The following is a 26,571-nucleotide window of genomic DNA, read 5'->3' as shown; positions in this document are numbered from 1 at the left end:
GAGCCCAGATGGTGCCACTGAATTCCAGCCTGGGTGACAGAGAGACTTTGTCTCCTTGTCTCCAAAAACAACAAAAACAAACAAAAAGACAACAATAAGAAATACACATTTTTAAAAACAGTACAGAATAACAACTATTTACATAGCACTTACATTGTATTATAAGCAATGTATACTTACATTGTATTATAAGCAATCTACAGATGATTTAAAGTATATGGGAGATGTGTGTAGGTTACATTCAAATGCTATTATTTTATTTTATTTTTTTAAGAGACAGGGTGTTGCTTTGTCACTCAGGCTGGAGTGCAGTGTCACAGTCACAGCTCACTGCAGCCTCAAACTCCTGGGCCCAAGTGATCTTTTCACCTCAACCTCGTGAGTAGCTGGGACTACAGGTGCACACCACTGCACCCAGCTAATTTTTTTTTTTTTTTTTTTTGTAGAGGTGGAGTCTATGTTGCCCAGGCTGGTCTCGAACTCCTGACCTCAAGTGATTCTCCCAAAATGCTGGTATTACAGGTATGAGCCACTGCACCTGACCCACATTTTATATTGTCTGTTCATCCATGGAGTTAGGGTCCAAGAGGTTCCTGGAACCAATCCCCCACAAATACCACAGCACCAGTGTACTGACGACACTGGTCAGTGACCCTAAAACATTTCTCATGTGACCAGTACATGGATATTAACTGCTTGGTACACTTTGTTACTGGTGTACAACGTATGAAATGTCTGTGGTGGTCTCTTTAGTCAGACTGATGTCTTACTTTTAGTTTTGATTTTTAGTGAATGTGTATAAATCCATTGACATTGATAAATTAAGTTTCACTTGTGATCTTGCAGTTTCTTCATCCACAAATTCTCTCTCAAGGAGCTTTTAAGAACCAAACTATCACCACCAAGGAGAGGAGAGAGAGTTGATATAGCCAAGGATAACAAATTTCATCTTTCTGCACCAACTCCCATAGGTCAGCAGCAACTTCTTGCAGTCCTGCGTGCGAAGGGACCTCTGGGCCCAGCAGCTGTGATCTGTCAGCAATGCCTGCTCCAAGCATGGGAGGGAAGAGAGGCAATTTTTCTGGCAGGTACTTGTCAGCTTCCAGAAAAGCAAAGATAGACAGAGGCCAGGCCCTCCGGCTACAAAAATGAGTATTCCTTTGGGGCCTGTGACTAGACTCAAATGTCCTCAGCTAAGAAGGAGCTGGACTCCTCCCACCCCAGAGTCCCTGGGCGCCTTGTTAGCTAGGGTGGCTCTGGCCATTGATGAGAGAAGGCCAGGGAGGATTAAGACCAAGATTTGAACCTTGGACAGCCAGGAAATTGGCATCACCGTCACCAGAAGTCAGCAGCCCACCTTATGCTCTTCTTGCAAATGTGGCAGATGTTGAAAGCAGCACTTTCCTTTAATTTTCACAAGAAAACACTCATGTAAGACCTTTGTGTATGGGATTTTACTGAAGCCTGGGGCTACAGGGGATCCCACTGCGGCAGTGAAACAGCTTAGGGGTTCTGTGGTAGTCTCCCGAATGCTTACGAATCCACCATCCTCCCGAAATGGGACTAGAGTGAAGCCCACTTGCCTTGGGTGCAGAATTTAAGAGTGCGCCAGAATTCAAGATGAATAATGTTAATGCAAAAAGTAATGGGGAAAAAAATCAACCATGAACAAAAAATCAAAATTTTAAATAAAGACAGGATCAACTATGCCGACCCATATTGGACCCTGAGGCAAAAGGAGACATCCACGAAACAGATCCCGTCTTTATTTGAAATGTTGATAGTTTGTTCATCATGGATTTCTTTTGTTAATTTTGAGTTTTAAAACATGGCATTAAAATACGATTTCTCTTGATGACTGCGATTTTTGGCACCCCTTCAATTACGTGCCCAGGCCAATGCTTCATTCTCCTCACCCCTGCTCTTCTCTGCCCCTCTCCGCCTCTGCTCCCAGCCTCACAAGAGCATTAAAAATGTCTTCCTCCAGTTTTCCCAGGACACTTCAACCCTTCCCTGCCTCTACTCCCAAATACAGCGCCCCATCTCCCAAGATCTGCCACTTTGAAATTGCTCTTGGTAGAGGACGCCTCAATGCAGACAGTCAGGTGAAGGCCACATGCAGGGACAGGAATGAGTCCAAGAGGGGGTTTTCCCCAGTTGGATGCTTCCTCACATGGGGGGGCTGTCTTTCAGCTACTGTGACCCCACAGGACAGCCCCCAGAGCCAGGAGGAGGCCACAAAGGCGGATCCAGGTAAGGTGTCCTAGGAATTGGGAGGATAAAAATGGTTGTCACTAGACAGGAAGTCAGATACACACGGACACAGAGTGCACTAGGAAGGGGAGTCCCTTCTCTGGCGGCCGGGCCCTCCTCTGGGTCGTGAATATTCTGCAGCTCTGCTTGGCATCCAGGGAGGTGGGGGTGCCCCCTGGGCAGGATGCTGCTGGGTCCGAGGCTGGCCTGGAGGATGAAGGGGGATGATGAAGCCATTCTTGCCTTTACCTCTGGAGCTAGGCCGACTCCCCATGGCTCCTACCGGCCCCTCTGCTCTTTCTGCTCCACCCTCCGTGTCCAGGGGAACCCAAGAGAGCACGCCGGAAGAGCTGGGTGTCTACGCTTCTGCGACTTGGGCTGCAAAGATCAAGAGAAGTCAGGCTCTGGGAGGACGTGAGGCCGTCCAGGAATGGCAGGGAGGCCCGCTGGAGCCTGACTTTGGTCCAAATGGACCAAAGCTTCGACGGAGCAAGGCCGGGTGTCCGCGGTGGCCCCTCTCACCAGTGGACGCTGGCGAATAACTATGGGAACAACATTTAACACCAGTGTTTTCTATGCCAGGTACACAGCCACCTTGGCGTGGGTTGATAACCATGCCTATCTCACCGCGGGGCACTGAGCCGAAGGCATACCCAGGGCCCCGGGCTCCACGGCTCGCTTACTCGCTCACTCCGTGAAGCATTCCGGCAGGAGCCGGAGCAGCGGCAGCAGGGCTGGGCCCGGGGGCGCGCGCATGCGCAGGCCGTGCTCCAGGAGGGGCGGGGCACTGAGCCTAGGGGCGGGCGCCTGGCGGAGGGCAGGGGACCGCCACGCGCCCCGGGACACCTCTGCGGTGACTGAGAACCGACCCGGCAATCGGCGGCCCGGGTGGGCGGAGTCTTGTGTCTGCCGCTGACCAGGTGCGTGACCTTGGGCAAGTCACTGAACCTGCAGGTGCCTCCGTTTTCTCGTCTGGAAAATGAGGGTCCTAGAGTCGCCCACCCCATAGGTCGTGGTAGCTCCGGGTATAACAGGCCGGTGGCAGGCACGGATGCGGGCTCTCTGTGCGGCAGCGCTGAGCATTCCTGTGGACGCCTAGGAAGGGCTATTCTTATTCTTTTTATATTTCCTACCTAGTCTCAGCAAGATGAGACCCAAAAGGATTTCTCCGCCACCCAGTGCTTAGCTTGCTTTTCCTCTACTAAAATCACTACTAACTTTTTGTAATTTGACAGGATACTTTGCATGTATGCCTTCTCACTTGACTGTCACACGAGCCTTTTGAGATAGATAAATTTTAGGATTCTTCCCATTTTCCAGATAAGGAAACTGAGGCTCAGAGATTTAGTGGCCAGCCCAAGGTCCCACAGCTAGAAAGTAAGGAAGCCGGCCGGGCGCGGTGGCTCACGCCTGTAATCCCCGCACTTTGAGCGGGTGGATCACAAGAGATAGGGAGTTGGAGATCAGCCTGGCCAATATGGTGAAACCCCATCCCTACTAAATATACAAAATTAGCGGGGCGTGCTGGTGGGCGCCTGTAATTCCAGCTACTCGGGAGGCTGAGGCAGAAGAATTGCTTGAACCCAGGGGGCAGAGGTTGCAGTGAGCTGGGATCGCGCCACTGCACTCCAGCCTGGGTGACAGAGTGAGACTCGGTCTCCAAAAAATAAAATAAAATAAGATAAGAAGCCAAGACTGAAACCCAAGTCTTCTGATTCCAAAGCTGGGGTGCTGCTGGCTCGTTCTGAAAGCAAGCATGATGGACATCTTTTAGACATATCAGTGATGTAAATTCACACTGAAACTGCCCTGCATAATTAAGGATTTTCTATTACTGGGGGGAGTGTGATAATACAGTAATGTTACAGTTATACTTTGAAAAAGAGCCCCCTCCCTTTAGAGAGACACGCTGCAGTCTTCCCAAATGAAAGGATATGATGTCTGGTGCCCATTTGTTTTTAAATAATGGGGTGGGGGCGCACAGATTAAGCAAAACTGGGCATAAAAATTGTTGGAAATGGGTGATGGGCACATGGGTCCATCACATGAGTCTGTCTACTCTTAGTACATGTTTAAAGTTTCCATAATAACAATAAAAATAAATCACGTTTTCTTAAAACTTCTGAAGCCGAAGCACACCCATGTTGCTGGAAGAACTCAATCCCAAGATCTGTTTTCCAGCAACTGAGAACCGACCCCACAGTCCACAAGCCTAGGGGCAGTCTTGTCTCTGCTGCTGACCAGCTGTGTGACCTTGGGCAAGTCACTCCAACTGCAAATGACTCTGTCTCCTCATCTCAAAATGAGGATCACAGGGGTGACCACCTCATAGAGAATGAGACCCCTTGGACTGGATGCTGGGTCCTTGGAAGCCACTGAGCCAGGGGTCCCACACCCAGGGCCTGCAGGGCCAGGCAGGCAGCGTCGTTGAGAGGAATGGCAGGTAGGGACAGTGGCAAGTGGAAATGTTCCCTCCAGCCTAATGCTGTGAAGGGGCCACATAGTCTTCTTCAAGAAAGGTGGTGAGCTAGCTCTTGACCTGGCATTTCCTGGTTTCTAAAGGTTGGCAACCAGTTCCAATGTAACTGTGAACCAATTGCCTATATGTGACCAATTTGCCTCCTGGAGGCTGGGCTAGCCCGTCTCCTCTTCCCCACACCCTTTGGAGAAGAGGAAACCAAAGCCCAGAGTGAGGAAAATCTCCCAGAGTCTCACAGCGAGTCAGATCCAGCCCTAGCACAAGACACGCATCTCCCCTCCCCTGGCCCACTCCTGGTTCCATATTTCAGTAGTTGGAGGATCTCTCCCAAAGAAGAGACCATGGAGAGACAGAACAAAGAGCAAGCGCCAGATAACAACGTCTAGGAGAATGTCAGTTCTGCTTCTGAACCCAAATTAGTGAATATGCCCCAACGAAGGCAAGTGAGGGCAAGGTTAAGCCGGGGAGGGGGAGGCCATCACTGTAGACCTTAAGATCAAACATTTGGGCCAAATGAGTTTTACTTATTACTTGGCTAGGTGGGTTTACCGAGCAAGTTATTTAACCAGGCATGACCTCTGTTTTCCCATCTCTAAAACAGGAGCATACAAACAGCTTACCCTTCTCTGTTTTATAATGGCATTTACATTTTATAATGTAAATATTTCATTTGCATTTTGTAATGTCATTATTAAAGCTCGAAGCTTCTTACAAATTGTGGTGATGTGCTCAGAGCCTGCAGCCTTGGACAAGCGAGGGGCCACTCCAGTGTATCACTGTTATCACTATTAAGCACTATTATCAACACAAAACTGGAAGAAGAACCAGTGCCCAGAACTCATGGGTCTAAATGGCTGAGCTCTGGAATCTCTCTTTTCAGAAAGCAGCATCTCAGGTGAAGGAAAGAGCATCAAAGATTGGAAGGCAACAGAGACTCATAGTTCTCATAGTTCTCGTCACAAGGCAGAGACAAGCCCATGGGGAGAAGATGCGTATACACAACATTCCTCTTGGAGCTTTTCTGAGTTAGATAATGACATTTCTAACCCTGTGCCAATAGTGTTTGAAACATCACCCAGAACCAGCGACATGGCAAGAATATGGAGCTACAGAAATAAAATATGCTGAGCATAGAGAGGGGAGGGCAGGGAAGACAGAGGGAACATCTCAGATCCAGAGGAGGAAAAGCCACCTGTGACCCTGAAGAACGCTGGACTCTGCAACCAGCTCAAGCTGCTAAAGACAGATCCAGCTCTTCCTTGCCCAGACGGTAGTCTCCCCAACACCCCAGCAACAGAGCTGCGAGCTGGCCCGTGGGACCCAACGGCCCTCCTGCAGCTGCCTTCTGAGCTGAGTTTTCACTTCTGCAAGAAAGGAATAATGAGCTCCACCTTATGAGATTTTTGGAAGGGTTAAGAAGATGACTGTGGACAACCAGGAATTTTTGGAGACTCAGTAATTTACTTGCCCAAGGTCACGCGGTGTCCAGGCTAGGACCAGATCCAGGCCTCTGGGTTCTTGTTCCCAGCCTTGTGTTTGTTCACTAGGCCATCCTGCTCTAAGTGGCCTGACACTCTGTCACTTTATTAATCTACCAGGACAGAGTCACAATCTGGTGATATGAGAGACCATTTTGGTCTCCACGGCATTTGAATTTTTATTTTGTTGCTGGAATTTTTTTTTAAGTGGGAAATTACACATAAAAGCACAGATTTGCAGCTTCCCTTGAGAAATTATAACCTCTGCAAATGCTGGGCCTGGTTCCCACATGGAGACAGCTGGCTGGCCTGAGAAGTAGCTGCCTCCCCCGGGCAGGTCCCGGGCCCTCAGCATCTTCCTCCAGGCCTGCTTCATCCACTTCCTTCCCCCTCGGCCCGCGTGCACGCTTGGATGTGGGACACACAGCCTTTTAGAGGGAGAGCCCTTGGCCTGCCTAGAAAAAGCCAGGGGGCCTCTCAGCACCAGAGCCAATGAAAATTGCAAAGTTTCCCTCGAAATGCGTCCACGGTGATGAGCAGGCTGGAGATGTGACTTATGAAGAATGAACACAGGAAATGTGCCGGCCTTGGCTGAACAGTGACGTGGGCAGAGATGCGCTCCAACCATGGCCTCAGGAAGGAGCCGAGTAGTTAGAGAGAAGCCCAGAGGGGCAACTCAGGGAAACAGAAACTGAGCCGGGGAAATTTTCAGCTGAATTATCAGGAAACTACCTCTGGATTGAACGCCTGTGCAAAGCGGAGGTGTCGATGCAGAGAGGGAGGGGAAAATATCGTTTCTGTTTCTTCCTGACTTCTCAAAAGAGGTCACCAGATCCATTCATTGGGCATTCAGGAAACAGCTCTGCAGAGAAGCTGTGTGGACTGCAGAAGTGGCTCCAGGAGGGGTGACCAGCTGTTCAGCCTTCAGCACACAAAGCGGCAAAGTCAGGGTCACTGGGGCCTGGCCTGCCTTGACATCAAAAATAGAAGGACAGCACTGGGGGTGGATCCAACCTGGCATAAGAGGCACAATGGCTGGAGTATGCGGACAGTGTTGGTTATAGGCATGACCAAGGGATTCTGGTTTTGGAAGAGTAGCCGACTGAATAGGTGTCTCTTTTCAGTTGCAGCAAAAACCCAAGTCAAACTGGTCCATGTGCAAAGGAAAATTGTTGGCTTCCATAAATGATCACTTCAGAGGTAAACTGCTTCAGGCATGGCTGGATCCAGTGGTTCAACTGACATCCTCAGGACCTGGGCTCCCCATCTTCTAACTCTGCTTTCCTCTGTGTTGGCTTCGTTCTCAGGCAGACGCTCCCCTGTGGTGGTAAGATGGCGCCCACCAACTCATCTTCAGATCCCATGAATCCCAGGAGACATCCTGAGGGCAACTCTTATTGGACTAGTTTTGGATCACATGCCAATCCCATAGCAACCAATCAGGTTGGTGTAGGCATATGGTGCTGTGATTGGCCATGCAACACTTGGGCCACCCATGGCACTAGGGGCAAAGTGGGGGTTCTCCATGGGAAAATTAACATGCCATTTCCAGAAGTAGTGGGGATAGAACTGAGAGGGCAGATAACATGGCAAGGGAGCAGAGGACAGAGAATGGTATCAGGACCCAGCCAAGCAGGGCTGTCACCAAAGCTCTGAGGACACTCAGTGGGATCTGGAAGACCACCAGTGAGGCTGGCCCAAGTCTCACATTGGACCCCAGCCCCAGGTGCCCCCACGAGCTGATAGGGCTGGGACAGTTAACATTCGGGTCCCTAATGTGGGCTGCCTCAGGGTCTGGGTGAGCCTGCATCTTAGAGGGGTCAATGCCCACTGCCAAGAAGAGCCTAGAGAAGGCGGGATGCTGGGGTTTCAGGGTTCTAAGCCCAGAAGGGCAGGAGGGCACATCCCAGGCACCCAAAGTGTAGTGTCAGAAGGGCATGGATTTCGCTCTCCTTGCCAGGGACTGCCTGCCTTAGGCATGGGCATGGGCATGTGTCCCCGTTCTAGCCCACGACAGGGGCGGGGAGTTGGAGGAAGGAAAGGCCTGGGCTTCTGGACAATATTTTCCTTACTCATTGATAATTTAAATTTTAAAAAATCCCATTTGAAGAAAGAGTCCAGTTTCCACCTTTGGACTGCTTTGAGTCTGGGTGGCATGCAGGACTGGAGCGGACAGCCAGGCTGCAGCCACGCGGAGCAGCTGAAGGTGGCCAGGGAGCCAAGGAGCCAGGGCCTCTCGTGGTGGTGGCGTCACCTCAGGAAAGCCCATCAGGTAATGCAGTCCCCGTACTCGCTTTTGCAGCGGGTTAAGCAGCGTTTCTGTTGTCCGGAGCTGAAAGCAGCCTCCTTGACACCAGGAGTCAGAGCTGGGATCAGCGTGAACTACGAGTGACAGGGGAACCGGACCGGCTGCTCCAGCTTCCCACTGGCCCTGAGCCAGCCCTGTGGCTTGTCTTACTGAAGACACATCGGTCAGTTTCTGCTGCAAAAAAACTGCTTTTTCCTTCACTTCTAGGTCATGAAGGGAAAACTGTTTCCTAAATAACTTTCTTACCCTGGTTTAAATAAGCCTCCCACAAAATGGCCAGAGACTGACGTTTCCTTTCTACACAGTCAAAAAAGAAAGCTCCCCACCCGACTGTCCATCAATAGAGGGTAATTAAGTTCATTCAACTACAGCCATTTGATAGCTGTGTGCGCAGCCGCTAAATTGATGCTGACAGATGATGCTTAAAGACACTGGAGATGCTTTGTATGTTACTATTAAATGAAAGAAAAAAACACAGGTTACTAAACTCTATGTATGCAGTATGATCATATGTATATTTTTTAATATGCACACACATAAAATAAGACTGGAAGGAAACACCACAGTGTTTGGGTGGTGGAATTTGGGGTAATATTTATTGCCAACTTTATACTTCTGCTTATTTTTCAAGTTTTTTACAATAAGCATATATTATGATTGTAACCTGAGAACTAGGGTGAAGACCCCGAGGACACATTTGGCAATCCTGGGGGAGACACTTCGAGGGAGAGGACAGGAAAATCTTTCATGTTTCCATCAAGATCCAGGGCTCCAGCACCCACAGATGCCACATTGGGCCAGAGTGAGCGTCTGAGTGTTTCTGGCAAGTGCAGAAGGAAAAGTCAGAAGCACAAGATTCTGGGGTGCAGGAACCTTTCAGGGTGTGCAACAGCCTCCTCCTCTCCCTCTGCCTCTATCAAGTCTACCTCCCGCCAGATCTCTGCGGTTCTCTCACTCAGACCGAGCAGCAGCAAAGCCCCCGTAAAAGATCTGGTGTCAAAGCCGACCTCGCACAGGCCGATTCCTTGGGAGTCCCTCATACTCAGGGAGTTTGGCACGTGGGAGGTTAATTCTCTTATCAAAACTGTACAAAATCCTAATTTTGCAGAGTGGCAATTTGGGGGGAAAAGAAAACCCAGCAATGGGAAAATGTTGGTTATGCAGCACTCGACATTCAGTTCTCAGGGGATCAATTATAAAAACACTCATTCAGCTATTTCTATTCAAATGAACACCTGAAGAGGAGGCCTCAATGGTTTTAAAAGTGTGTGGATATTACTGGATAAATGTTAGTCCAATAAAAGAGATCATCATCCGCTATTTGTGTACATTTAAGTTGACACTAAAAAGATCTTTGTGGAGTATCGCTGCGGCTGCTTCTTTTTCTGCATGCATCTTTTTATCTCCTATTCCCTTAACACTTTAGCAACTGAAGAAAACAGACCAAATGTGGCTGGTCATGGTTTTCTTCTTCTTCTCCTTCTTCCCCCAAGATGAAAGGGACACGGGTGTTGGGAAGGCCACACCTGAAGTGGGCAGCCGGGTTGCTCACACTTATGAATATGTAATGTCCTGCTTGGAGGCGCAGTCACGAACTCCTAATAAGAATTCACGAGTCTGTGTTTGAAAACAGACATTTGCATTTGCCCTGTGGTCATAGTACATGGACCATTCTTATTCAAAAATTTATTTTTTTTCCTTCTTCTTTTTAAGGCCTGGAAATATTCTATGCCCTCTCTCCCCACCAACACACACACACACACACACACACACACACACACACACACACTTCTTTCTACGTTCTCTTTAAATGGAAATTAAGATACGGAAGCCCAGAAAGCCCAGCAGCCCCCTCTCCTGCAGCCACTGGGCCTGGGGCAGGCACTGCAGCTCCCAGAGAGATGGAGAACCGTCCAAACCTGCTTCAAGCAGATACTAGTTTTCTCTCAAGTCCAAGAGCTTTCTTGGTCCAGAATGAAATGCAGAATTTTTTAAAAGGGGAGTAAAACAACATGGGGAGACTATGTTGAGGCTCAACAAGCCTGCTAAAGCGAAGCCAGGGTATAATCTACTTGGCAGCTGTAGGAACCTGCCTGGCCCGGGGCTGGGACACTGTGCCCCGAGTTCCCGGCGGCAATTTGGTGGTGGCAGGCATTTCCTGGTCAGTGGCTGTGGTTTATGCAGTTAAATTTCCTGCAAAAATAGCACCCCACCAGTCCTTTTTATAAACACTTTGAAAAGGGGGCCTTTTTTGTCTGTGACTCCTGAACCTCTAAGTCATTATTAATGTCTAGAGGGCAAGGGTGCCACCATTTGAGGTACAAGGAACAGAGCATCAACACCCCATGTTTATTTGGGTCTCTCCTCCTCTGCAGCTTCCTCAATAAAGCACAAAGCTCTTGGCCTCTTCTACCCAGGGGTCCCCGCCCTCCCTCAGTCCTCACAGGCCCCCCAGGCCGGCCACACTGACTGCATGGACGTGGCCACACTCAGCCTCCCTGCACTCCTCCTTCCTGAGGGGTTGGCCAAGGTTAAATGCTGATCCCACAAATGTCCGGGTTTTGAGCATTCCTTCTAATTACAGGTGTTCAGAGAGCCATTTGCATGCCTTGTGAAAACGGTGCTTTCTTGGGGGCCAGGCTATGGTCAGTTAGTATCGTCTTTACTTTAGCTACGGGTGGGCAATGTCCACACAGCCAGGGAGGCACAGTGTAAGACGAGGGAGTGCTGTGCCCGTTCCAGGGCTCCCTCAGCCGGCCAAGCTGCTAGCCAGGAAGATTCCTTTGCGGCTGCCCAGGGGCCGGCCCAACCAAGCCCCCATTTCAGGGCTAACAGTGACACCTGCAGTTTAACCTGCCACATGTCACTCTGTGGGACAACTGCCCTGGGAGGGGGCTGAGGGACCTTGGGCCACGCGGCCACCACTGCCCTTGCCAGGGGTCCCCAGGGAGAGGGCTGAGGAGACTGAGTTCTCTGGGTGTGGTGTAGGAGCCAGACAGAGGGCAGATCCACCTGCTGTTCTGGGAGGAGGCCACAAGGCAACAGTTTCTAGCCCTGAGACTCCAGAACCCAACACCTGTGCCTGTTGCTCTCCCCACTCAGCCACCAACCTAAGAAAGCCAAGGCCATGGGAACTTGCTGGGTGGGGAGGCAGCAGGGACCAGAGAACACCAGTTGCCACAGGAGCAGCATCTAAACAGGTTTTACTGAGAGCCAGCTCTGTGCGGCACTTTCTCACCTTCCCCCTGCTCCTCTCAGCAAGGCGTGACCACCTGACCCAGTGCCCTCGCTTTACAGCCCGGAAGACTGAGGACCACAGAGGGCAGGTGGCTTAGTCAAGGTCATCTAGGGGGATAGTACCTAAGTCTGGTCTCCCACCTCTGCCTACCTGCAGGACAGTGCTCAGGACTGCCATGGCGACATGCTCAGGACTTGATCAGGCGACATGCCCTTCCTGGCGTGGTCACCATGGGACAATGCATGCACAGCTCTCCGTAGACCATCTCCTCAACACCACCACCCACCCTCCCCCAAACACACTCACGTGCTTGCACACAGGCATGCACGCTGAGAAAAGACAGTAGGTCCAATATGAATTATCTGAGTCCAGCCCCAGCTCCCAAGGCATGGCCCCAACAGCCGCGGCTCCATTTCCTCCCCTGCACTTGCTCACAGAAATCTGAGAGCCAGGACACAGGGAGTTGGGAATGAAAATGAACCGATGCAAAGATTTCTTTATAACTTTTCTCAATATTCTGCTGATTGCTAGCTCAGTAGCAGATGTGGTGTGCTTAATGATGCATAGACAAGAAGCAGCCCCTGATCCCTAAATGAACTTCTTATCTCTAAATATATACAGGGAAGGCTATATAAACTCAATTTAGCCCCTCTGCTCTTCCAGCTACCCTGATCGAGGAGTGGAAGGAGAGAGTGGGTGCCTGGAAGACCTGGCAGGGGCAGACAGAGGGCAGGGAAGAGAAGGTGGGGAGGCTTCTGTGGCGTCCGGCCATTGTGCTCACGGCTCCCCAGTGACTGAGCTGGCCACACAGACAGGCAGCCCACCTTCCTATTTCCCAGGGTGAGGGGGTGGTTTGAGGGGGTTCCTCCTGAGAAAACCTTCAGTGGCAGAAGCAGCAATAGCAACAAAAACCTTCACCAGCAAAACCTCTATTTAGCCATTTCCATTAAACATGCCGCATCTGTATGTAGCAAGACTCAGCAAGTGCTTAGAACTCAAGTTCTCGGTAAAGGGGTTAAAAGCACATTGGCCCTAAGCGTTCCTCGCTTGGTGGCATCCACTGTGTGCAGGTGCTAGGCCAGAGTCCCAGGGAGGACCCAGGGTCCAGCAGGGACAGATGTGAGTTCCAAGTGCAGGTGTGTGCCAGAGGCAGACACACTGGGCTGCAGGAACACAGAGGGGAGCCCTGGATCCTTCTCTCTGCACCTCCCACCCCCAGGAATGCCCAAAGGGCAGAAGAAACAGCAGGTGTGAAGGCTTAGCAGGCAGGAGAACACCAGGCCTGCTCAGGAGCTGCGGTAAGTCTGGACACGGGATGATGGGTGTAACAGAGAGCCCAGGGGCAGGGGAAGCAGGACCTCCGACACCATGTAAGGAGCTTGACCTTTATCCTGCAGGAGGTGAAGGGGATGCTCGGCCTAGTTCTAGGTCGCTGCTGATACATAAAAGCTGCCGCCGCCATGCTGAGTGGATGGGCAGGAGGGTGGGGGTCGGGTTCAACACTCAAGTCCCAGAGTTCCCAAGAGGCCAGCCCAGGGCCTGGCCAAGTCACTTCAAATAGCTGTTTAGCCCAGATGGCCTGTTAATCTTGAAGGAAACCCAAAGAAGCACAGAGACACAGTTGAAATGGGAGTAAGAGCACCCAATGCCCATCCACAGCCAAAGGAAAGCTTATGCATATGCAACATGGGCCCACTCTGTAGGCTTTTCCATTAGCCGCGTGGAGACGCCGTGACCAGGTTGGGGGAATCTATATTTCACCTTACGTTGCACACAGCTGGGCTCAGACTGGCACCAGTGTCAATATGCAAACGAGGCAGTATCTGTATTCATCAGGGCTCTGAGAAGCCAGGATCCTTCTCTTCCAGAGCAGCAAACAAAGAAAGGTGGGTGGGGCATGCCAGAGGGGGCGTGGCTGGTAGGCAAAGACCAGGCAGGAAAGAGGCCACTGGAATGGGAGGAGAGACCAAATTATGTCACATCAGTTTTGGGGGGTGGGGAACATTCTCAAAGAGGAGACTTAGAACTCAAAGGGTTTTGGAGCCAGAAGTTCCTCCTCCGCCTAATGGTCTCATTTAATTGATGAAAAAACTGAGACCTAGAGAGGAGAAATAATTTGCTGAGAGACAAACACCTAATGGTAGTTTTTTGTTCATATGCGAATACAGCTGTGTTTAAATTTAATTTTTGTTTATATAGGTAAAGAAAGATCAAGGAGCTCCTTAGAAGGTCAGTCCTATCAAGACCATATGAGCACCGTGTGGAGAAAAAGAGAGGCCATGGTCCTTGCCTTCGACATGTAATAAGAACTCAAAGAATGGGGCACCGTGCGTTCAAGGAGGTCATGAAGTGAACGTGCCACCCGCCAGGTGTGGGCTGGGGAACTGGGTGCTGTTGGTGTTATCTCAGAGGTCCCCGGGCGGGTGGAGGAGCTCAGAGTCACACCCCACCCTGCGCTTTCCTTTCGGCTCCGCTCTGAGCCCCAGTCCTGGCTCCCCTCTCCAAACCCCCTCCCTTTGGGTTCTCTGGGAGAAATGGGCAAAACCTCACCAGTCTGTAGAGATGGATACAGTTTCTCTAGCTGGACACAGCTCCAGTGGTTCTAAGTGTGCATCTCTTAAAAAGTCAACTGAGGCCAAAAAGCTCTCCTATGCCCATCCCCTCACAACAATTAGCAAATCATCAGCACAGCACTTGTCTATACTAGACATACAACCTATAAGCTAGACACCTCTTAAGCGAACTTGTTTCCTCATCTGTGAAATACGGTTTATGAGGCCTGTTTTCTGTGAGGAGTAAAAAGGATCAGGTATGTGATGACATTTAGTGTCATACCTGGTATACCTGAAGCTAGCTGAAGTTACAGGCCTCTAGGATAATCTGCTGTGAGCTGTGAAAAGAGGCACATAAGTCAAGTGTTAACCACAAATGACACAGGAGACAGCCGTGAAGACCTTTGCTGTGCACCTAGAGGACAGGGCGTGACCTTGGTGCATGGGCTGTGTGACATTTCTTCCCAGAGCCTACAAGCCTTTTCTACTTACTGCTCAGTTCAGATTCAGGGCTGGGTTCCAGAGGGATGCAGGAACTGCAAGCCAGGCTTCCAGATAAACAAGCTTTCGTGTGTAGCACGGAGTGTCTGTCCTCCTTCCTGAGTCTTCCCTTCACCCTTTTTAATGCCAACTCCATTTGTGATGATCACAGAAATTACTCTAAAGTCAGCCTGTGCTCCTCGGAAGGACAAACTGTTAAAGCTGAATGTAAATTTGGCATTGCTCTCCCTTGAATGCTCTTGGCATCCGTTTAAAGAAATGAGAATTAGGGCAGTTATCGCATATTCATTTTTATAAAAACGAATTACAGACCAAGACCGGTTTCTTGAAATCCCGTAAGTTACAGGTTAATTTCCTTCACCAGCACTGGTCCAGTCCTATGCTACACTGGCTTTGGCCACACTCACAAACTTGTTTAGCCTCAGTCACTTTATTCTGCAAAACCTGCCATAGCCACAGAGGTGGTGGACTGGAAGACTTAGGGTAACCAGCCATGAGTCTTAATCCAAGAAAAGGCTTTGACAGTGGCCCCTGAGATCTGAGAGGACTGTCCAGTTACTAATGCATCCCCATTAGCTGGGCTCCCTATGACGGTTTATTCAGCAAATGACGGTAAGGATTGACATGTCAGGCCACGTGTGGTGGTTCACGCCTATAACCCCAGCACTGGGAGGCAGAGGCAGAAGGATCACTTGGTCCCAGGAGTTTGAGACCAGCTTGGGTAACAAAGAGAGACCCTGTCTCTACAAAAGAAAAAACTTAAAATTAGCTGGGCCTGTGGTGCCATGCACCGTGGTGCCAGCTACTCTGGAGGCTGAGGCAGGAGGATCACTTGAGCCCGGGAGGGCAAGGCTGCAGTGAGCCGTCATTGTGCCACTACACTCCAGCCTGGGTGCCAGAGCAAGACCCTGTCTCAAAAATAAAAAAGAATTCTCATGTCAGAGCCCCTTTCCTGCAAAGTGGGAGAGAGCACAGGCAGACACAGCTCCTGCCTCGAGGGGCTCCCTTAGTGTTCAAGCTACGATACCCGAGAGTCCTCTCTTTAGGGTCTGTCTGCCTAAGAACAGTCAGAGGGTTTGAATCTTGGCTCCACTGCTTCCCAGCTGGTGGCCACTGACTCTCTCTGAATTCTTAGGTTCCAGGTAACAAAACCAGTCCTGCAGGGCTGTTTTGGGTACTAGATGAGAGGTGTGCATAGTACACAGTCAGGTGCCTCTCTTCTCTGTCCCATCACCCTTAAACATTCCCATCATTGCGATTGGCACCATGGGTCCTTGGACAAGTATTTCTCGGTGCCTCAGTTTCATCATCTGGAAAATGGGAACTGTAATATGTGTTTCAAAGGATTGTTGGGGGGATTCAATGAGACAGTCCATGTAAGGCATTTAGCACAATCTTTAGACCATGTGAAGTCTTAATACACACGAGCTCATATTCCGCTGGTACACGGGGAGCTCCTCAGGAAGAACTTGGTCAAGTCCCTCATTCACTGAGCTTTCCACAGACACTGACAAGCAGTTACACATCATGCACTGTGGCTACAGGCATGCATCAAGACACGGCCTCGGCCGGTCGCGGTGGCTCAAGCCTGTAATCCCAGCACTTTGGGAGGCCGAGGCGGGTGGATCACGAGGTCAGGAGATCGAGACCATCCTGGCTAACATGATGAAACCCCGTCTCTACTAAAAATACAAAAAACTAGCCGGACGTGGTGGCGGGCGCCTGTAGTCCCAGCTACTCGGAGGCTGAGGCGGGAGAATGGCGTGAACCCGGGAGGTGGAGCTTGCAGTGAGCCCACTGCACTCCAGCCTGGGCGACACAGCGAGACTCCGTCTCAAAAAAAAAAAAAAAAAAAAAAAAGACACGGCCTCAGCTTTGCAAGAGCTGGTCCTACCTAGGGCAATACTGCAATATGGTAAGTGCTGAGAGATTTAGCTACAGGGTGCTTTGGGAGTGGAGATCTAACCCAGCCTGAGGGATCGGAAGACTTCTCAGAGATGATGATACCTAAGGTATATCCCATGGGATGATGAGTACAACAGGGGGTGAGCAGTGAGGTGCAGGGGCAAGAACTTCCACGCACACAGAAGAGCATGTCGTGGCAAGTGGGAGAGCGGACAGGCTTCGGCTAACTCGTTGACACACCCAGAACTCATGCCAGGCACTTAGGGCTCAGGAGGTGTTGCTGAATGAATAAACAAGCTTGCTGTACATGGCTCACATCTTCCCTTCCTACCTGCTGCTCCAGGTTCCAGGGAAGAGATGCCCGCTCCCTCTGGCGCCTAACCCAAAGCATAGCCAGGAAGAAGAGGGCAGCCTGTGGAGAAGTGCATCACTGGACATGCCAGGTCAGGATGCCATGGGAAAGCACTCCAACCCCCGGAGGACTGCCCATGCCCCCAGGTGCCCAGAATCCCAGATTCTCAGTGAGAGGGACAGGCTGGGGCCCCAAGTGCTGCTGCAAGTGGACTCAAGTGGTTTAAGTTCAGAAACCAAGATGCTAGGCACAGTTGTCCAGGGGTGGGGAAGAAGCACCCTCCCCTGCCATGTGGTGTTTCTTGACGACGCAGGGGCCAGGTGTGTGAGCCTCACCTCGGGCTGCATTCCCATTACATCTTCCTAGCAAAGTTTCCAAAGCTTTGTCCTCATTTCTCCTCTTCCCACCCAGGTGCACCCCTCTTGAAATTCCCCTCCTGAGAGGTTTGTTGTTCACTGCTGTACCCTCCCCTTCATACTTCTTGAAGGCTGTCATTAGAACCACCAGACAGGCAGCGTCAGGAGAACAGGCACCTCCCCGGATGCCTGTTGGGTTGTCTTCTCCAGTCTTGCACTTGGGCTACAAGTTGCCAAACACCTTGGGATAGGGCCCTTCGGTCAAATAATGGTCAGTGCAAATGTCTCTCTTTGCCTCCACATTTTGGGGGCACTGAAAGGAATCCCTGCCTTGATTTCTTTCCAGTGGGTGGTAGAGACTGGAAGGCAGTCAACAGCATGCCAGAAACAGAATGAGGAGCAGTGCCTGGGCCAGAAGTTGGCGGTGGGCTGCAAGGTGTGGTGAGGACTAATGGGGCAAGGGGTTGACTGCATTTATCAATGAAGGTATGAAAGACTTAATTAAATAACGACTCATAAATATTCAGCTCAGCCAAGCTGAGCCCCACAATGATGGATGTCAGGGACTAAAAGGCTTTCAAGGGGAGGACTCTGCAGAGATGTGGGCCCCCAAACGTGTCAGAACGGAAAGGGTACACTGCCCACAGCTTCCGCTGGCTCATGACACATCATTCCCTCGTACCCATCCTGCAAGCCAAATGCACTTTAAGGCAAGCGGTCTGGCTCCCTAAGGAAGAGACTTCTCCATCAGGACCCTGGAATTTGTAGCTCAGTGATCCCCTTTATCCATGGTTCCGCTTTCTGTGGTTTCAGTTACCTGCGCCCAACCAGTCTGAAAATGCTAAATGGAAAATGCCAGAAATAAACAATTTCTAAGTTGTAAATTGTGCAGCCCTCTGGGTAGTGTGAAATCTGGCACTGTCCACTCCATCCTATTTGGGATGTAAACGTTTGTTTTATCCAGCATGAAGCTGGATCTGGAAGGAAGGGAGGTGCGAGAGCAAGCGTGCGACGGTACAAGTCTCCAATATGGGGATATGGGACCAGGTACAAGCACGAGTGACCAGGGTCTTTGTGTGTGTGCTCCTTATTCTCCTTTACTTAGCTTCTACCACCACTAAGAACCTGGACCACATCTTAATCATGTTGAGCTGCTTTGAGCCTCAAGATCTTTCTCAATAGGGCAGTAACATCTAACCTACTGCTCCCCACCCACCCCACCCAGTCACACACTAGCTTTGCTGGCTGCTTTGTTCTCTGACCTTGACATGCTTTCATACCCCATGCCCTAGTGCAAGCCCTTTGCTCCGCTTAGCAGGCTGTCTCCTCTGCTGTTTCCGGATCACAACCAAATTACCCATCAAATGGCACCTGCTCTCCCACACCCTCCCCAAGGCCACCAGGAAGCTGCATGCTCCCTCAGCACTTCTGGACCTTACTATACTACTGTGATACATCTGGGCATTTACATCTCTCCCAACCCCACTGAGCTCTAAAACTCCAGCACTTTCCTGTTCCTCTGCAGTTGCCAAGCTCCTTCTTCAGAAAAATGCTGCTCCCTCCCTCTGCGCCACCTTATTCTTCAGGTCAAAGCTTGTCCAGTTTGAAAGTGTGCTCCTAACCCTCCAGAAGCACTCTTATTTCCGTTCAGAGCCCACTAGTGACTTGCAGTTCATTTGTGTTGTCAGGCATCTGTATCCCCTGTGAACTATAAGCTTTCCTAAGCACAGGGGCTTACCAGTTTTGTTCCCCATGTATAACTAGGGCCTCTCCTTCACTGTTAAATGTGCCTCAAAATGGTAACAACTTGGGCTTTAGAACCAGACAAGTTCAACTTATTACGGGCCTCACTGCTCTGTAACTACCCCCAGGCAGCTGTCATGGCAGCCGAGTGTGACGCCCACCACTCAGAGTGTGCCAAAGTGCCTAGAACACTGTGGACACTCAGGAAACCCCCGTTCCCTCTCCTTGCTTGCCTTCTTCTCGCCATAACAGCACCTGGTACATGATAGGGGATCAACGAACATCTGTTGAATGAACGAATCCTCACAGGAGGCAAAACCATGCCCATTAAACTACAAGAGTTTGGTTTTTTTCTAAGTTTCTGATAGGGGTATTCATTTAAAGCTAAAGTCGGTCATTGTTGTGAGCCTCCCTGATTAAACCCTCACCTGGCAAACCAGGGAGTCTTTCTCCACTATACAGCCTGCTTCCCTCTCCATACCCCTCCTACATCCAGGCTCTCCCACATTTCTCCTCAGGCCTCAATCCAAGGGGTAGGTCCCCAGCTTGTGGAGACACACACAGGATTCAACAGCCATGACAATCTCCAGGGAAAATGCTTGATATAAAATTACTTACCTAGTATGTCCTCATTTTTTTTTAAAGGTTTATGGGTGAAGTTTCTTCTTTATGCTTTTCTGTATTTTTTAAGTATTACAATGAGTATGTATTATGACTATAATTAGAAAAAAATCAACATTAACAAATTCAAGATAACATCAAATTTGCCTAAAACCAATTCACCTAATAATCAATTTGCCCAGTGACATATTCACCCACAATTCACATTTTAGACATTTACCACATTCACATTTTACATACAACATAATGAAGCCCTCCCCACAAAAAAAAAATCATTTTTAGATGCCAATTTTTCTTTTTTTAAAAAATAAGTATTGTTTTCATCCAATTCCTCTAAAAGTACCTCTGCCTTTATTTTTAATAAAACTTTGTCTAGTGTAATTAATGCCTTCAGATATGATAGGTAAAGCACCTCCTCGACAGCCTCTAAGGCATCTCTGTTGAGGTTTCATTTACTCTAGTCTTGAGTACTTTTAAGGATTTTTAGCATTTCTTTTAGGAGGTCTTGTTTTAATTGGCTTAAAATGAAAAACATTTCAAGATGCAAAACTTCTCAAGGAGAAACCATCCCAACCAATATATAAAATTACTTAAACACCCAAATTTTAGTTAAAGCTGTTAAGTGACTTGAGTGTGAACAGGTCAGTTCACCCCAAACTAGTCAGGACCCAAATCTTCCAGTACTAATAAATATAGTACACCAGTGTCATCAGAGCCCAGCTGTTCACTATCGTTCTTTGCAAATCTCTCCCCCTCCTCACCTCCAGCAGGCCAGCTTTAAGGGCATCCAAAGAGCAGAAATGTATTTTAGCTGTTCTGAAACTAGAGGCATATGCAAAATAGAGCTAATTACCCTTGCCTTCTCAACGATAATATCCAAAGAGATACTAAGGCAATGCTGTTGAATGGGAAAACACAGGGTCATATTTCAGGATTAAGTTTTAGAGTCAAACAGAACCAGGCTCAAATCCAATTTACTGGGTGACCCTGGGCAAGACACTCTGCCAAAATAAACCTGTTTCCTCATCTGTAAATGGTGACGCCAATGAATATGTGTCAAATCTTATAGGTTGCTATAACAATGGCCCTACCGTTTAACACCTAGTAGATATACTCAATAAAAGGCAGCTACTGTCAGGAATTTTTCCCAGACCCACTCACTGCACTTGAACCCTTGCCAGAAGCAGACAGGCACGCTGTCTCCTCAGAAGCGCGCACTGCATTTGTCTTGGCACTAAGGGAGAGAACGTTTTTTAATGAAAAGGTCAGTCTGCCCCAAACCCACATTAATTTTGTTTTGTTTTTAAACAGGGCTTTGCTTGACTCCACTTTTTTCTCCCTACTCTGGGCCTGCCCAAATTTCCTAGCAGGAAGACAGATTTGAGAATTAGCAGGGGTGGTTTGCCAGATGTTCCTTTGCAGTCTGCCTTTGTGACTGCCCTCTGACTAATTCAAACTAGGTTTAACCTAGTACTGGAAAAAAAAAGTCTGATTGCTTAAACATGTCCTACCTGCTTGCTAATCCACATAAAGCTCCAATAAGAAAGATCTAAAGAAAAACTTAACATTTTCCTCAGAAACTAGGGGAAGGTGTTAAATAGCTTACCCGCGGTCACCAGGCCTTGGAGGAGAGAAGGATCAGATTTGTCCTTCCTGAAGGCCAGGGCTTGTTCTTCCAACCACTGGACCAGGCTCCCTTCAGACATTAATCAAACATTGCACCACACTGGTGGTGGCTTCAGAAGCATAAGGTAGACCTCATGCAACTTGGAGTACAATTCAACTGAGAGGCCAAGGTCTGGCAATATTCAATTTGTACATCATAAAAAATTATTTAACAATATCCAAGTCCTAGATTGATTGTATAATTCAGCCAGGATGTAAAACAATGGAATTTCTCTCTCCAATTCAGCTGCATCCCCTTTTACTGCCTTGATCTTGTCTGACATCTTATTTTCTTATTTGCTCAGAAATTGTCTTTTCTTGAGGCCGGGCGCGGTGGCTCAAGCCTGTAATCCCAGCACTTTGGGAGGCCGAGACGGGCGGATCACGAGGTCAGGAGATCGAGACCATCCTGGCTGACACCGTGAAACCCCGTTTCTACTTTAAAAATACAAAAAACTAGCCGGGCGAGGTGGCGGGCGCCTGTAGTCCCAGCTACTCGGGAGGCTGAGGCAGGAGAATGGCGTGAACCCGGGAGGCGGAGCTTGCAGTGAGCCGAGATCCGGCCACTGCACTCCAGCCTGGGCGGCAGAGCGAGACTCCGTCTCAAAAAAAAAAAAAAAAAAAAAGAAATTGTCTTTTCTTTTCCTTCCTCCCACTCTTATCTGGGAACCTTCAATGGGTACTTAGGCTCACTCCAACTAGATATGCAAAATTTCAAGAAACTAGCTGGTGACAGTGTTAGGCTGAAATGCGTTATTTACAAACAAAATCCACAACCAGGATGACCTAGACACAAACTTTAATGGAATCTCAAGCATTCAACCTCTTTCCAGTGTTAGATTTCCTCAATTCTAACCTGGACCAAAATTCAAATAGCCATAGATCACTTGGCTATCCCAAGTGAGGAAGAATTGTTTGTTAGAACACTTAAGCCAATGAGTGCTGAAGGGTGAATGCTCAGAGAGCATCAGGACACAGCCGTATCAGCTGCAGTATGAGGCTCTTCATTTACTTACCTTTTATCCTCACAATCACCTTAAAAGGACATTGCTCATCTCTGCTGAAAAGGAATACGAGCTTCAAAAAAAAAAGAAAAATGCCGTAACTGCATGAGCTCAACAGCTAGTAAGTGCTGAAGTTAAGACCTGAATGCGGCTCTGCCTTAAAAAGAGGCATTCTTTCCGCTACACACAGAAAAGTTGTGTACTAAATGTTTTAATTCAGCTGATATGATAAAATGGCAGTCAAGATGAACTGCCTGATGGGCAACTTTGCTGAGTATTTCTAGCATGTGCCAAACCTGGCAGATGATGTATCCTATGGAATTTAATTCTTACAACCAGAAATTAGGCATCCGTACCACAATGCTAATGCCATCCCCCTTCCACTCAACAAAATGCCCACACAGACCTCTTATTTTCCATGCATCTTTATCACAATGCCAATGCCATTTCCCTTCCACTCAACAAAAGGCCTACAGAGACCACTTATTTTCCACGAGGCCCCAATCTTTAGTTGGCCCCAACATCCGGTCATGCCTCAAACTCCCTGTATTCTCCCCCATGTTAAACCAATATGGCAGGTTTCAAGTGAAACACCACTCAAGTCAGAGCCTCAAGGTGCTTCAACTTCTAATCCTTCCTTCACGGAAGCTCCGATGCTTTGGATATTATGATCTTGAGTGGTGATCAAAATAAGATTACAAACAAGAATTTCCAAAGAACTCAGAATTAATGAAGTCATGCTAATTTATATGGTGCAGCCACTTACTAGCCATATTACTAATTAAAATACAAAAATGTAACAAAAAAAATTAACTTTCATTGGAATCTAAGTTCCTTGAAGTCAGCAACCAGGAAGATTTCAGGCACAGAGACAACTCAAAAACATTTGTTGAAAAAACAAGGGACGAGAGATTAAGTTATTTTCTCTAGGCTTCAGGCCTCACCTTACTGTTCAATACTTGTTTCCCCACATCCCAGTTATACTACTCTTCTTTAAAAATTCTGTTCCTAACATGTGAAAATTCTACTTCAAACCCTTTTGAAAATGAAGATTTTCATGCTTTCCTACAGCCTGTTTGGTTAACAGCCAAATTCAAAGCTCTTCATACAAGTACTGCAAGGGGCCAGGTGCGGTGGCTCACACCTGTAATCCCAACGCTTTGGGAGGCCGAGGCAGGCAGATCACTTGAGGCCAGGAGTTCAAGACCAGCCTGGCCAACATGGAGAAACCCCATCTCAACTAAAAACACAAAAATTAGCCAAGTGTGGTGGTGCGTGCCTGTAATCCCTGCTACTTGGGAGGCTGAAGCATGAGAATCACTTGAACTCAGGAGGCAGAGGCTGTAGTGAGCCAAGATTGTGCCACTGTACTCCAGCCTGGGCGACACAGCAAGACTCTAGACAAAGTGCCACAAGGCCAAGGGGGAGCTAAGAAAATACCAGGAGTCCTTGCAGCTCACCTTTCTTCTACCCATCCTGAGTCTATCTTACAGGGATTACGACTTAAGAGTCCATGAATAGAACTCTCCTTTCAAAAGCCAACCCTGGCAAGTCTGGCAGAGGAAACCCTTCTTTGGAGGTTTCTGAGAACAAATCTGGCCTCAGAAAACATGCTCTCAACATGCTACAGTTCAGTTCACTAAACCAGAGTCCTGTAAGACATTCCATCTGACCTCTTCCCACATCAAAAGTGAGTCAGTAGAACAAATAATACAGAATAGCAAGAACACACTTTACGAGATGGGCAGAAGTAGAGAGAAATTATATGATCTTTGATGTCACTTGACAGTTTCTTCAACTACTGCAAATTACTGCTTTCATCTTCCTATCAGTGGATTTCTAGCTTAGCAATAGCTCATGCTCACCATAAACCTCGCAAAAGCCTACTGAGAAAACCTGGTATCACCCTAATGTACAAGTTGCTCCACTACACCCACAAGTACTACTTCACTTGGGGGATTTATCCTGATTACGATATATCCGAGGACATGAGCTAACCTTATTCCCCTCTTCAGGTGTGCGGTTCTTACAGAATGAGTGCTGTTAGACCACCACCACTCAAATTCCAGGGAATCAGTGATGTGCTAACATACTCTGGTTATAAAACACATTCCTACATTTGACTTGGGATAAGAAAACCAGCTAGTGACTCCTGAGAAATGTTTTAAGGTCCCCTGTTAAATGAAGTAGACAAGGGTCATAACTTGCTTCTAAGGAAACTATGGGGATTAAGAAAATCACCTTGAGCCAAGCTAAAACTTCAGTTGCTGCCTAGAGATGGCAACATGAAATACAGACTCCTCTCTCAATGGAAATAGTTGAGAAGAGGCCATCACAGACAAAATGAATGAGAAGGCTCATTAGGTGCCTTCTACTTTGAGATTTTAAAATTTAAATATTTTAAATTTAAATTTTTAAAGAAGACTGGTTATTTTTAAGGAAAAAAAAAGTTATTCAACAATTTAGGCAGATGACAAAGAGCATGCTTGGAAAACTAGCTTTATGGGAATTTTCATTGTTAAGAAACCAAAGTGTTCACATTTGGGTCATTCAACATGACAAAGGCCACAATGGTATCGGTTTCCTTAAAAGAGAAGTCTACTAAAATAGTCTCATATTTAAGAAAACCTAAGTGAAAAACATGTAACCTAACACAGCTTAAAAATTACAGGAAAAATTTGTACCTTTAAAGTCGCATTAAAGAGAGTCAAAAAAAATCTTACGGGTTATCAAGGAGACCACAAAAAACATGAACAGCTAAAGTGGATGCCAGTAGCCTAAGTTTACTAACAGTGATAGATGAAAAATACAGTTACAATAAGTATGGCTAAAATGTTTAATATCCCATAACAAATGCTTATTGAAGCCAATGCTTATTCTTGAGCCAGGCTTTGTATGAAAACTGTAGTAATAGTTTTAAAACTTTTACTATTTTACTATAAAAGCCAAATTAGGATGAACTGAGTGCTTTAAAGAATTTTCAAAAATAATTATTTTACAGTTGGAAAGTGTGTGTCATATATGCAAAGAGATTTGTTCTGAGTATCTCAAGAACTTCAGGATAAAAATGGTAATGTGAAGTAAGCCAAAGCGACAGAGAGAGAAGTAGTAGCCTAATAGTGCAGTAAAGCTCCCCTAACAGTCTTGGCACAGTGTCCAGGCACGGTCGGTTCTCTGCTGGGGGCGACTTTCTTGGCTGTGAAGGCAGATCATGCCCTCTGTCACTCATGGGGAGCAGTTCTGCCCAACTGTCTCTTTTCGACAACTTTATCATCAATCTCTTTATTAACAGCTCCACTGCAGTCAGAAAACGCAAACAAGGACCAATTCTCATGCCAGATTTCTGGAAATCACATAGCACCAGGCATCACACAGTGTGAAAGTTTCTAAGGAGGGTGCTGTGCCAAGAGAGAGACAGCATCCACAAGGAAGAACACAAAGTTGGGACATTTTACACACACTCACACACACACACACACACACACACACACACACACACACTCTCTCTCTCTCTCTCTCTCTCAATTTCTGATGCCTAGAATCTGAAAAGAACCCCAATACCCACATATATGTATATGCATGGGGATTGAGAGGGGCACGGTAGTGAGACAGAGATCACCTTACTCCCCAGAAATAACTTTGCTATTTTGCACTTCCAGAAGTCTTTGAGCAAAAACAGTATTATACCAAAAAAAAAAAAAAGTTTTAACTATTTTAGGACTACATGACATTATTAGAAAACACACAAGACTGAGATAAATGTCTCCAATGAGCTATAAAAAAAAACCCATAAAACTGAAATGTTTGAATTATTCAAAATATATATTTTCAGCATGAAATCTGTTGGATCAAAAAATAACATCCCACAAATTAATTAAAGGAAACACTTCTAAAAGGCTTGTGAAGTATTTTTAAGAGACTTAGAGATAATTTAAAAAAAAATCAGGTCATAATCATATCACTAATAAAAACCATCCAGGTTATGTGAAAAATGAGGATACCATCTACGTCGTTTCGAATATTGTGATGTGTGGTGATTAAAAGAGGTGAGACTTTATCATTTAACTACTAGTAACATTAAAACCAGCCCAAGACTAAAACCTACCATAACAAATC

General features: G+C 47.7%; 1 long non-coding RNA gene across 1 annotated transcript; it reads left to right on the top strand.

The window, feature by feature from the left end:
• Nucleotides 1–12,416: 12,416 nt before the first annotated feature.
• LOC123574636 (uncharacterized) lies at nt 12,417–14,085 on the top strand. Its single transcript, XR_006699673.3, has 3 exons — nt 12,417–12,499; nt 12,976–13,054; nt 13,956–14,085. It is a non-coding gene; the product is annotated as an uncharacterized lncRNA (long non-coding RNA).
• The last annotated feature ends 12,486 nt before the right edge of the window (nt 14,086–26,571 follow it).

This window comes from Macaca fascicularis, chromosome 7 (assembly GCF_037993035.2).
Source record: "Macaca fascicularis isolate 582-1 chromosome 7, T2T-MFA8v1.1".
Classification (NCBI taxonomy): Eukaryota; Metazoa; Chordata; class Mammalia; order Primates; family Cercopithecidae; genus Macaca; species Macaca fascicularis.
Note: the sequence above shows the minus strand (reverse complement) of the source record. Positions and strands in the feature narration are given on the sequence as shown.